The sequence below is a fragment of the Aptenodytes patagonicus genome, chromosome 3 (assembly GCF_965638725.1).
Source record: "Aptenodytes patagonicus chromosome 3, bAptPat1.pri.cur, whole genome shotgun sequence".
Taxonomy (NCBI): Eukaryota; Metazoa; Chordata; class Aves; order Sphenisciformes; family Spheniscidae; genus Aptenodytes; species Aptenodytes patagonicus.
Genome location: NC_134951.1, coordinates 30634855 through 30649214, shown reverse-complemented (window position 1 = coordinate 30649214; position 14360 = coordinate 30634855). Strand labels below are relative to the sequence as shown.

Below are 14360 nucleotides of genomic sequence, written 5' to 3'. Positions count from 1 at the left end.
TTAAGAATATAATTTATTTAATTGCCATCACTGTTGTAAATAGCTATCTTTGCGTCTGAACAAAATCTTGTAGATACAACTTCACAGGACTGTCAAAAATTGTATCTTCAGAGATTAATATTTGGATCAAAATGTACTGCAAATATGTATTTTTTACCATATCTGTTTAAGACAATTATGTTTGGACTAAAATAGAAGAATTCCATATATATGCCTGAAGTAAGAAAGGAGAATATTGTATCACATCTCAAAGTAAAATGTTGCATAAAAACATAATTACTTTTGCAGTTGTCATGGTTTAACCTCAGCCGGCAACTAAGCACCACGCAGCCACTCGCTCACTCCCCCCTGGTGGGATGGGGGAGAGAATCGAAAGGGTAAAAGTGAGAAAACTCGTGGGTTGAGAAAAAGACAGGTTAATAGGTAAAGCAAAAGCCGCGCACGCAAGCAAAGCAAACCAAGGAATTCATTCACTCCTTCCCATGGGCAGGCAGGTGTTCAGCCATCTCCAGGAAAGCAGGGCTCCATCACATGTAACGGTTACTTGGGAAGACAAACGCCATCACTCTGAACGTCCCCCCCTTCCTTCTTCTTCCCCCAGCTTTATATGCTGAGCATGACGTCACATGGTATGGAATGTCCCTTTGGTCAGTTGGGGTCAGCTGTCCCAGCTGTGCCCCCTCCCAGCTTCTTGTGCACCTCCAGCCTTCTCAGTCGGTAGAGCATGGGAAGCTAAAGAGTCCTTGACTAGTGTAAGCACTGCTCAGCAACAACTAAAACATGGGTGTGTTATCAACATTGTTCTCACCCTAAATCCAAAACACAGCACTGTACCAGCTACTAGGAAGGAAATTAACTCTATCCCTGCTGAAACCAGGACAGCAGTACAATACAATATGAACAAAATGGTTTTGCTTTTCTTGTTTCTAATGATTTTTGCAAAGTAACATTTTGGTGACCATACACCTGATGAAAATAGAATGTGATTTAAGTAAAAAGAGGGCAATACTTGCTTCACTATGACACACAGATTATCTCTGACTATTGCAAACTCTTGCAAAATATTGCAAATCACATTATAATCCAGTTACTGCATGCCATGACTTCAGTGCCTTATAACGAGAACATTACTCTGCTGTGCTTTAGCTCTTCCAGCAGTGACCAACACTGGACACCTAAAAACGAATGTGAGTACAGTCAAACTGTGCAGAGATACGTCTCCAAAATATTATCCCAACTTTCAACAAGGGTGTCCTGAGCTCAGGGTAGTTTCTTCTGATGGATCTTGTCAATCGCTTTTAAAACTCGAAATTGGAGGAATCCTGTGCAGAAAGTTTTCTTTTGCTAGTTTTGAGACTGTCGCTTGCTAAGATCTTCTGCTGTCCCCCAGTTTCTGTCCTGGACGAGGCTCTGGAGATCATGTCCAATTGACCTTCTTCATGCTCCTCATGATTTTAGGGATCTGTTGTAGTTCCCAGTTGTGTTTTCCAAAATGAAGAATCATAGCTCGGGACTCACTCAGTGATTCCTATTTAGTCAGTGTTTGTACAGAAACATATTTTTTTGCCCAAATGGCCTAGTCCTACTATGGCCTTTCTGAAATCGAGAGGCCATAACTGTAAATAGTCTTCAAGGTGGTGTAGTATTACTGATTTATAAAGTAGCATAATGCTATTCTCTGCTTTTTTCCTTACTCCTTCCCTAATAATTCATAGCATAGTACATACAATTTGCTTTTTTCACTACTGCTGTGCACTGAGCTATCTGTTATTTTTCCTGATATAATTTCTGAGGAGTTAGAATCAGCATATCATTTTATTTATAAAGGTGAGATATTTTTCGATGTGTTTTACATTTATTTACATTGAATTTCAGCTGTCATTTTATCACCAAGTATCATAACATGTAGTTCTTTATAGCCAGTCCTGCCTTCAGAGCCCTGACTTACCTTAGCATCATCAGCAAAGTTTGTCTTCTCACTGTTCACTGCTTTTTCCAGCTTTGGTCTCCCACTGGATCCCTGCAGGACTCAACTAATGACTTCCTCCTAGTGTGAATACTGACCATTTACTCCAATTTTTTCCTATCGTTGAAACATTTTTTTTTTTAATCCATGAGAGGGCCTTCCTTCTAATCCCATGTCAACCTGGTTTCATCATGAGACTTTGATAAAGGACCTTGTGAAATGAATGTCTTTTGGAAATCAGGTACATCGTATCAGCTTACTTTCTTTTCCATGTTTGTTCTTTGGAGAACACTGATAGATTGCTGAGAAATTATTTCCCTTTAAAATAGCCATGTCAGCTCTTCACCTCTCTAATGTATTTATCTTCCTGTTCACTAATTTTATTGTTTATTCTGATTTTTAGTAATTTAATTGGAAATACTTAGAAAATTTTTCTTGCACTAACTTCCTCCCAACCACGTGTCACAGTTTCCTCCATTATGAACCCAGATGGAGAAAAAGCATTTTATTTTTGTGTTCTGACCTCATCTTTCTTGAATACTCCTTTTATAGCCTGAACAGCTGTTAGCCCTACCATCTCTCTGTCTGGCTTCCAAATCTTTGAAAAATATTTTATTTTCATTTTTTATACTTTCTCCAAGTTGTTCCTCAAACTTTTTCTCTTACCTGTTTTGTGTGGATTTCTTTGAGGGTTTTTTTAGGGTAGCAGTTTATGGTCATTTTTGTTTTCCTTATTTGAATACAACTTCAGATTTTTAAAAGATCTTCTTGATTCTAATATTTAAGTGAGTTAAATATTATTCCATGTCCTGCACATGTAATCTCTTTGATTTTTAGGTATATCCACAGCTGGATCTTTAATACTTCAAATGAGGTCTTTTCCTTTCATACAGACTCTCCCTATCCTAGACGTGTCCTCAGTTCCAGGTGAATCTCAGTTCTTCCTCCTAACACCATTATTTCAGCCTGTGATTGCAGCTTAGCTTCGGTGCATCCCCTTCTCTCTGAATCTGCACATGGTATAATGAGAATGTTGCAAAGATTGCTGCTGTGCAGGTCCCAGCTTTCAGCTCCCAAATGACCTACATTTGTCCCCCAGAAGTTCTCTCGAGCATTCCTCAGTTTTTGTTTTATATAAGGACTGCAAATTGCTGCCACTAGCACATCTTTGGAATCTGCGCAGATTTCTTATGAGGTCCACAGGATGCACGTTCTCTTCAGAGCCACCAGTACAGGTCTCTGTCCATGTCAAGGTAGCTGGGACATGGCACATTGTCACTTCAGGCTTTCCACCTGGCCTGTCTTGAGAACATGAAAGAATGAAGTTGGCTGGGGCTAGCAGTTTCCCTGTACAACTTGTCCTCTTTCCCACTGTAGTCTACAGGTGGACATCCAAGATAACATATTCAGTTCTTTTTTTATTTTTTTTTCCTTCTATACTTCCATGATTTGGAAATAGGATTCTCATAGAACAATCCTTTTCCTAATTTATTACTGTTATTTTTCAGTCATTTTTCCTGTGATTTCATTTTCTTCTCATAGTACTTTTTCTGTGTGGAGGTACTAAATTAGAAACTTTCATGTGATAAATATTCTGTGGTATTTCTTAGAGAATAGTAAAGTTCTAGGCTCACCAGGCTTGACTACTGTGACACTGGAATTCACCAGCTGAAAGCCCCTCTAGGATTTGGGCATCCGTGTTTGTTAGCATGCTTGGAGTTCATTTGTTTTGTATTTGCTAAAGATTAATGACACAGCTTGTCGAGGTTTAACCCAAGCTGGCAACTAAGCACCACACAGCCGCTCGCTCACTCTCCCCCCGGTGGGATGGGGGAGAGAATCAGAAGAGTAAAAGTGAGAAAACCCGTGGGTTGAGATAAAGGCAGTTTAATAGGTAAAGCAAAAGCTGCGCACGCAAGCAAAGCAAAACAAGGAATTCATTCACTCCTTCCCATGGGCAGGCAGGTGTTCAGCCATCTCCAGGAAAGCAGGGCTCCATCACGCGTAACGGTTACTTGGGAAGACAGACGCCATCACTCCAAATGTCCCCCCCTTCCTTCTTCTTCCCCCAGCTTTATATGCTGAGCATGACATCATATGGTATGGAATATCCCTTTGGTCAGCTGAGGTCAGCTGTCCCAGCCGTGTCCCCTCCCAAATTCTTGTGCCCCCCCCAGCCTACTTGCTGGTGGGGTGGTGTGAGAAGCAGAAGAGGCCTTGACTCTGTGTAAGCACTGCTCAGCAGTAATGAAAACATCTCTGTGTTATCAGCACTGTTTCCAGCACAAATCCAAAGCATAGCGCCATACTAGCTACTATGAAGAAAATTAGCTCTACCCCAGCCAAAACTAGGACACAGCTGCTTTCTGTTACTCTAAGTGTGGGATGGACAAGCCTAAGAATAACCAAACAACATGTAATGTCCATACTCTACATCTTATACTTTTAAAATACATTCAGAAATATCCATTTGCTGTTGTAGTTATAAACAAAACACAGGATGGTATATGCCATAAGAAAAGACATGGCAAAGATGAAAGTTGTCATATGAGGCAAAAATCTATGAATTTAGATGCTTTAAATGAAACAAAGTTATGCACTGGCTTTTAAATAAAATATTTTTTTCATAAGTGTCCTGGTTTTGGCTGGGATAGAGTTATTTTTCTTCTTAGTAGCTGGTATAGTGTTGTGTTTTGGATTTAACATGAGAATAATGTGATAGCACACTGATCTCTCCCCCCCCCCCCCAGTTTATTATTATTATTATTATTATTATTACTACTATTATTGTCATATTATTTCAAGTATTAAACTGGTCTTATCTCAACACACGAGTTTTCTTACTTTTGGTCTTCCGATTCTCTCCCCCATCCCACCAGCGGGGAGGGTGAGCAAGCAGCCGTGTGGTGCTTAGTTGCCGGCTGGGGTTCAACCATGACAATAAGACAGTTTTTCATATTAATCTAATGATGAAAGTATATACCGCTTTAATTGTGATTTTGTGGATGGTGCTTAAATGTGAGAGTGCATTTGCTAGGTTGTCAACATCACTGTATAGTGTTTCAAATGGAGAAGATTACATGACTCAGTAGTTGTCTGCTGATTTCATTGTTGTTGCAGGTTGAAGTGCACTGGTCTGCTCTTATTTTGGTGCAATATTATTTACAGATGTATTCAGTTTTAAAGGGAATAGGATTGTTTAGTAAATAAATTTGCAGTGGGAAAACATTCCCAGAAACTTACATGTGGAACAAATCCTTAGTTTTTATCTTTAAGAGGGTATCAGTTTTTTCCTCTACTTTGCTATAATCTAAATGATTTAAGACATATATAGTCTTTATTAAATTAAAAACTTCAAAGGACTTTTGAGATTTCCACAGAATATAATGTTCCACATAAAGTTACACTTACATTTTCCCCCAGTGTCTGTTGAAAGTTAATTTTCCTTATTGTTTCACATATTTTTTTGTCACGTATTTGTTGTAGGTTTTTGAGTTCATTTCAGTGGCTACAGCATTTGTAGACAGACAAATTTAAGGGATCACTCAGTGTATTAATGCTTGAGGGTTGGAAATCAAAACATTTCATTATTTTTAACTCCATGAAAAAAATTGAATGCAGTGATTTGCTGGAGAAACATAGAAGAGTGCTGTAAGGTGCAGGTTCCCAGGAGGACTACAAGTTGCTCTTCTGTCCATTGCAGGATCTAGACATTGAACACCTAGCTCCAGACCTGGAATTTATGAATTTCATAAATGTGTGTGAGATACCATTAACCATGCAGTTAATGAAATGAATGAGGCAGCTAAACTGGAGATTTCTAGCAGCCCACACCGAGTGACTGAGGCTCAAGGCAGACAAGAGCGTTCAATGGGACTGATGTGGTTGAAATTCAGCAAACATAGACACCAGCCACCCAACTGGGTCAGATGCCAATGTGAAAGTGAGTTTCAATGGCTGAACCATCTTCCTAGATACCAAGTTAACTACCTGGGTATGGCTAACTGTGTCACTTTAACCCTTCCAGGAGAACACTCCTGGCTCCCTTGAACAGCTGGAGCTGGGGACTTACTGGCTTGACAAGGTGAATGGAAAATATTCACTGCCCTTTTTTTGTGTTGGTGGCTATCTTTAATACATATTTTGCAAACACATTCATCCTTCTCGAAGACTGTAGATGTGCTGAAGCAGGGTAATTACAATGGAATAAATATTAAGTTAAAACTAGATAGTTATTAAATATACCTGAGGCATTTCTTAATCTTGTGTTAGAAGAGAATTCAATATTACTTCTATAATATTCTTTTAAGTGAGAATCAGATCTTAGCCTGGGGTGCGGGGAGAAGAAAAAAGGCGCACGTGAAAAAAAATAGCAAATCATTTAATATTTTGTCAGGTAGGAGCATCCTAGCCACAGTTTTGTTCGCTCTGGAGCTGTTGTATGGCAATGGCAAGACTGTTAGATATTACAGCCTGTGTTATTCAAAGCCACTCAGGCCCTCCAGCTCACGCTTGCCAGCTTATTTGTCACATACAGTATGTGTTGTTCTTCTTTCAAGGTATTGCCCTGAAAGTACATTTTTTGGTCTTACATTAACTAAACCTGAAGCACAGTTATGTCACTTGCAAAGGAATGCCATCAGCAAAGCATTACACATCAGTCTCAGGTTTTTAGATGCTTTTGACACTCAAATGTTATAAAACTCTGTAATTTCTGGTTTTTTCATGAGACTGAGTAGGTATTCCGAATTGCAATTAGTGAGTACTATGGGCTATCAACTTGGCAAATTACAAAAATTGACGAATACTGATAACGGGGAAAAAAAAATCACATTTCTTGTATGCGTATTTAACACAGTGATTGATTCTTCACAGTTAGCAGATCTGTTACGTTTATATCAAATTACAGAGTGATTACTCTTTCTAGATATATGTTAAGCTTGTTTTTACAATCAGCAGTGTTAAATGAAGGGTAAATTCAGGGATCTGCTGCATTGGTTACTACTATTGCAATTAGCCCTGTGTACTGTGGAGGAGGAGGCTCGGCAGACCCTCCGGTTTGCATGCTACAGAGCAGGCCGGGGCAGTTTCAGTTTGGAGAATGGAGGGGGGTCTTTCTGTGCCCGGTATGTTTGCTATGTAAACCAATGGAAAGTCATCTGTGCCAGATATTGAGTTAATGCTGGTTATTTTCCTTCCATAGGCTCATCACTGTGAGCAAAAAAACTAAGAAAAAAGAGTCTATTTGGTTAGTGTGCATGCAGACTGCTCTTGGAATGGAGTGCCGCAGTATGTGGCTTTTGAGAATAAGCTCATGAACAGTGGCAATATATCTAACAGTATTTATTCTGCGTTGTCCAAGTTTGTATTCTGTCCTGCCGCATTTGATTGAACGAACAAGTAGAGGACAGTATCTGTTGTCTTAAATTTGTACAATTTTCACTTGAAACATAGTTGAAATTTAAGTATGAATCAGACAGATGTCCTACCTGAACACCTTGGCAACAGAATTCAGCACCAGTTTGTCTTTGAATTAACACAGTATTACTTAACTGTTTTCACCTTGTCAACGTTGTTTTGGAATGCTTTGCTCCTCTTAAAATATTTTATTGCATTACCACTTCAGATCAGCCAAGTTCTCATTAAAAAGTCTTGAAAGATACTTGGTTTTCCTCTGTAAGCGTAGAAAAGTAGAAGGTAATGAGCTATAAGGAAGAAAGATTTTATTTTCTTGCATTTGTCCTTAGTAATAAAGAACAACAACAACAAAAACATTATAGAAGATGGGGGGGGGGGAGAACTAGGATTTTGTAAAATGTTTTTGAGTGATTTCTCAGGCTGGTTTACTTTCCATAGAGCTATGTGAGTTTGCATATGTCAATCAATTTAAAGTAGTGCTTTGCTTTGATTATGTACGTGACTTGAGAATAAAATTAATGTTTGCGTAGTGCTCGGTACATGTAAACTGATACATAAATGCTGCTGTAAGTATAATTACTTTAATAACGAAAGGCGAAATCAAGTTGACTAACAGAGTTTTTAATTAGATTAACATAAACCATTTGTGTTTTAATACAATGCTGTCTACAAAATTAGATACTATATGTGTGTATGTTAAATCAGTTCACTAACATACTGGGTTCAAATTAATGGTTGTTATAATTTCCTTGACTGAAAAGAAATTTGAGTTTTATGCTACATTTTTACTAGTTCAGTATCACTAACGTACACGGGAAAGATACATTAGTTTTATGGTTGGGTATTCAGCCCTAACTTATCCTGGTTCTTGTTGACTTAGAACTTAACTTTGCAAATATAGCATCTGGCAAAGAGAAATATTTCACCTAATATGAAATCATATTCAGCTCAGTAAGAGTAAGATGATGTGCTTGGAAATCCTACCGTATTACAGCTCCTTTAGATCTTCCTTTTACGTTCCAAACTCTTCAAGTTAGAAAAAAGTTGCTAGGTTGCTGCCAGTTAGCAAAGAGCAGATGGTGTTTATTACTGTGACCAGTAAATTGTGTATCTGTGGGAGTAATAAGCCCAATTAGCCAAATGTTGATTGTGCTTTTAAGTGTTGTAGTCTTAGTACCTATTTCCATACCTGTGCATATGCTCAATATAAACTAATTTAATTGTGCACTTTGAAAAAAGCTTAGTGGTGCACTTCTGCAGTCTGAATTGTTAGCATTCGTAGAAATATCATTTTAGATAATGTCCTTCACATGAGCCAGTCTTAGGTACACAATTCCAAGAACTCCTTATTACTTACCTTATATTTTATTTATTTCTAAATAGTAAAAGTTGTCTACTTCACGCTTGGCTAGGATGAATGTTAAAAGACAGGTGGCTTTCTGTCCGAAAGAGGCGCCTTGCCCTTGATTCAATAGAATATGACTTAAATACAAGGGCAAAATCATTGTTAGCTCAGCATACTCCGCAGTTTTTAAAAATACTGCTCTTCTTCAACAGCTTTCCATTAAGGAGCAGTCAGCCCTCAAAGAACTTCCCGACTCTTTGTAGACATGGGTTGGGATCAGTCATGACCTCTGACTGGCGATTAGTTTGCTAACAGCTCTAAGCTCCCCAACATGGGTAAAAAATCCTGAGAGCCATTCCTGTCTGCCCTCAGCCTCCCGCACCGCCCCAGCTGGGCTGGCCAAATAGGGATAAGCTTAGGAAAAAGCAGTTTATTCCAAGTTGCAGAAGAATTATTAGAAAGGCAAAAGCCAAAGATAAAATGTGACATTAGGATCCTCTTTCCCATTTCTGAGTTGAAAAAGCAGGCTCCGGCGTGGTCCTCCTGTCAGCAGAACCTGGTCCTGCTGCCTTACCTGGAGTAATATCCACTTTCATAACCGAGCCCAGTGATTTTAATGGCAGTAGTTTCTGCGATCACTCCCTGACCATCCAAATAAGCAATAGTAGCCACATATATTCAGCAAGGCCTGTTTGATTTTTTTAACATACTTGACAACTCTTCACAGTCAAGGTCAAGTCTTCCTGCATGTCTGTTCAGTGCCTGGTACGATGAGTCTTTCTGGATATCTCTGCAATTAAAAGAATAAACCCCTTAAACTTGTTAATTGCAGATTTAATATAGATCCGCAACTTTAATTGGTTCCTTGGCTTTTCCTCAGTTACCTGACGTCAGAGTTAAAAACAGAATCACACAAAATAAAATGTTTGGGTGTCTGACAGATTAGCAGATTGCAATAAATCACACTGCTAACGCATGTATTAGAGAAATAGCTATTCAAATTTTCCTGAGTTAAGAAAGTTTAACTGAATAAAGATACATCAGACACCAAACTTTTTTTTTTTAATCAGAAAATCTATTTTAATTTTAAGGCTCATTTAAATTGCTTTATTTAAATGCCACAACTTGTTACCAAATTCTGACAGAAAACTGCTAAAAACAAAAAGTGAGGGGATTTTTGCTATCTCAATGTGGACTTGTATCTGGAAGATGTTTGTCTGGAGTCGCTGACCATCTGTTTCATGGAGTTATGCAAAAAATATATGTTCACTGTAGATTTAGATGCTTGCTATGAGCTAGTAAATATCCAGGCAAATATTGCAACATCTTCTTCAAGCACACCATAAATAGGAACTCCCAGCACTTTTCAAGATTAAAAAATGTGTAATAAAAAAATGTTTATTTCTTAGGTAAATCTTCTAGTCACAGTAGCTTTAATGATTCTAACTTTGTTACTCAGATTTAATTTATTCTTGAGATAATTCTATTGATTTAAACCAGAAATTAATTTGGCCCAGAGTTCTCAATAAGCTGTGTTTTCCCTTTGAGCATTTAATTTTGAGTCCATTTTTCTCCCTGTGGCCTGGCATCGGGTTATTGTTCAAAGCATAATGAAGAGATGAGACCCAGTCAGCTCTGTAGGAAAGGGCAGCCTTCTCCTTTCGTTCTGGGAGGTTTCAGTGGTGCAGTACTTTAAGAAAGCGTTAGCACATGTCCTTTGGAGTAGATCTCCAGAGCCCCTCTGAAGGAGTACATTCATTTTCTGCTTCTGCTGTTTGCTGTCTCCTGGCATGCCTTGCTAAAGTAGAGCCCTGCAAAGTTCAGCCCTACCAAACAGGTTTCTCGGAAGCTCTTCTCCAGAGACAGCAAACATCACATTGCTGTAATAAAAAATAATACTCCATCCTTATCTGGAACACTTAAGTTCCTTTTGGAAAAGCCAAAAAGTACTAGATATTGAAGAGGTATTGGGGTAAGCAGCTACATACAGAGGGAGGCAAACTTGAACTCTGCGGAATCTGCTGAGCTATGGAATCGAATAGGATAGAATAGAATAGAATAGAATAGAATAGAATAGAATAGAATAGAATAGAATAGAATGGAGTAGTTCAGTTGGAACGGACCTACAACGATCATCTAGTCCAACTGCCTGACCACTTCAGGGCTGACCAAAAGTTAAAGCATGTTATTACGGGCATTGTCATGCTTACAAAGTGTTGAGAAAAATAAAATTTGCCTTCATAATCTTCCAGTACTACCTTAATGTGAAGGAAAGTCCCCTGTGCATATCAAAAGGTGAGATACTTTTAAAATAAACACTATTCTAAAATAAATGAACTATCAGAAGTCCTAGAATAGGACCAGAAGAAAACTAATTTATAAGCAGGTCTCAATCAGTAAGGTTTTATTCAGGAGTGAATAATATCTTTGCCTCTTCCCCTTTTCTTTAGCACAGGACTGAATTTAGAATGATTTTTTTTTTTTTTTTTTTTTTAATTTCATGAACAGGGAAAGGTTTTTGTGAGGATAAGTAGCTCTGAAAATGGAAAGACATTCTGTCGCCCCTCAAAGGAGCTGATAGCAATGGTGAATAGAACACACTGAGAAATAACAAACCTATTTCATGTTGCCCAATCTAGTGCTGTTTCTATTTTGCTGTTTCTAGAAGAAACTCATTTATTCTCCCAGTTCAGGGCTTTGTGCTGCTTTATGTTACAGCTGGAAACGCTTGTCTGTCCCATTCTTTATTTATCTAGGTTTTGTTACTGTTCTGAACACTGATCTGTGTATGAAACAGAAACAGTCACTGACACAAACACTTCTTCTGAATGGCAAGTATATTCCTTGTTTCTGCTTGTAAAACCCAATTAAAATGGTGTTTATAAAATATGAAAAGTTACAGTTCTAGTAGGGATGTATTTGGGCTACATCAAACATGGAACCAAATATTCTTCTAAATGTAAACATGCATTTTCTATCAATCATTATATTTAGTCTGAGGCTTGAATGTTAATGCTGTAAACTATATGTTAGCTTTGTTATACCTATGGTATGCTGTCCTGAGGTAGTCAAAATCCTTACTAATACTAAATGGAGGTTTTTAATCTTGAAAGAACTGGAGGTTAGAGCTTTATGTTGCAACATAACAGCAAATTATATGATTCTTAGCTTAATTGATTACCAGCATTCTTCCCTCCATGTGCAGAAGGGAGGTGGGGAGGAAGACAGGTGTGGTTTTAGATCGGATAGATTTTATGGGGAGCATGTAGTGCTGCTGTACGGTGGAGTAACTTTCGATGTACTTCTGATGGTGCCACGTGGTCGGGCAGGCAGAACGGTGTCCCGAGTGTGTATGGCTGTTCTCAGCCTGAGGCCGCTGCTGGCTTCGGGTAGCCCCCCTGCCAGACGCCCCCCGTCACCCTGCCGGACCCTACAGCCTTGGCCCAGCGCTTGGAAAGTTCACAGTATACCTTGGCACGCGTAAGCAGAGCAGCAATTCCAGGCCACTGGTGTGATGGGTCTCACAAGAGAATTGAGCACTGTATGGCTGTCATCTTTTCAAAGGCCGGTTTATCACATAGTGAGAATAAAGTGAGTCCCATGTATACAACCAAGGTAAGGATTCAATGGTTGATTACAATTCTCAGCATTAAAAATGAGGTAGTGATGAAAGTCAACAACTCCTATCTGCCTAGCTCTGTTAGCCCTGTTTGCGGCTGTCGGGGTGGGCTTCACCCCAGTGAGAGGGCTCCGATGCCAGGAGCCAAGGACATTTAAATATTCTAGTATTAGCTACAGATTCCGTACAGCACAAGTTCACTATCTTTCTTTTCCCCGTCTTTTATACAACACAGATACAGTAGTGGAGCTGTGTCTATTTGCCTTGGATGCCTGCTTCGAAGTTGGCACTCATCTGGACAATTTGCTTTAATATTCCCTATACTGAAGAAACTTGCCCTGAGTTTGCAACATTATATAAATCAGATGTTATGTAAATATCAACTTATAAATGTGTCTCTGTGTGTTTAATATCAATTCTGTGATAATTCTGCTGATATTATGACTTTGGAGAACAACGCTTGACATGTCCATATTAAGGTAAGTTCAAGTATGGCAACGAGAATAAATATGCATGGCAATATTCTTGAGGTGTTGCAGTACGCTTAAGACTATCACAACATTGCATGTAAGCTGCAGGATATATTTTAAGAACTAGTTATTTTACACATTTTGTTTACAGCACAGGTTATAATTAATCTCTGGCATGTTATATAAACCATGTATGGTTTATTAGCATAATAAATGCTGACACTGGGAGACAGGCTACCTGTGCTGTGATCCAGCTTGACAACACCTGGTTAGTTTTAGGGATTCTCTTCTCAGTGTCTTAGCCCAAAGCAGGTGAGATGTGTTGATGTGCAGCATGTTTCACTGCAAGGGGTTTTGGAGATGAGCAAGTCTGTGATTATATATGTATTCATGCATGGAGTGCAATCCTAAGCTTTTCACTAACCTAGGCAGGCTTTTGGTAAGAAATTTCATGTAATTAGTTCTTAGGACTTCTCCATTTTCTTTATACTTCTTAGATATCTAATCTTTGATTCAGTCCTAGCATATAGATTTGAGCAGAATGTCTTACACTGTCATTAAGTATTCTCTGTAAGTGTTTAAGCACAAAGCTTTGCAGAGGGATGGGAGCAGCACAGTTTGGGAAAGAGAATAATTTTTGCGTGTCCATGTGTGCGATATCATTTTTGGCTTTTTCCATGAGTAAAAAAAAAAGTTTTGTGAACAAAAACTTTGATGGAGACTGAGAAGCCAGGGTGTTAGCTTTGGGCACCTTACCGTTTGATTGCTTATGCGGGATGGAATGTGAAAGTAGTCAAGATGCAGATAAACCTGGTGAAACTGTGTGTCTATTGGTTGGGGAAGATGTTGGGGAGACTAGCTGTGGATACTGAAAAGATGTATATTCTCTGTCAGGTTTTATTCTGCACAGGAGAAAGTTTATTGCACAGCTGTTGACACACGAAGCATCATGTGCATTTGATTTTGAGTAAAGCATCCCCTGCTATCACCTGATCATTTTCCCCCGAAGACCTCCATCTGTCTCCCACAGACAAATGATAAAAAAATCTAGAAAATAATGTGCAAAATCCTTGCCATAAACCAGGAAGGGTTTCTACAAGCACACAGAAAGCCTAGCTCACGTTCATAAATATGATTGAAAAGTTAAGCCACCTATAATAACATCTAGTAACACAACAATAACCATATTTTTCAAGTGGAAGTCTGTTTTCTTCCCAGCAATGAAAGCTTTCTGTTAATACTCTGTCTTCTGTATGTCATCATTTCTCAGCTATCCTCTCCTAGTATGAGCAGATATTATCCCAGAGACTTAGAGCTACTATTATTTGGAGAAAATTTGTACACATGGTGAAACTGGATCGGAACTAAGATTGCAAAATAAGATTTTACAGTTACAGTGGCTGTACCAGGAATGTGTGTTTGTGAGCAAGGGTTGTCATATGCAGTCAAACTGCCTGAGTTTCCACATTTTCCTTCACTATCGCTATATGCTTTGGCTCTGTGTGTGTGCATGTGGCTGTAACTGGAGCCTAAGCTTTCCAG

General features: G+C 38.8%; 1 protein-coding gene across 3 annotated transcripts in view; it reads left to right on the top strand.

Moving 5' to 3' along the window:
* KHDRBS2 (KH RNA binding domain containing, signal transduction associated 2) overlaps nucleotides 1–14360 on the top strand; it is a 420140-nt gene that overhangs the window by 127143 nt on the left and 278637 nt on the right. The gene's annotated exons all lie outside the window — the stretch shown is intronic.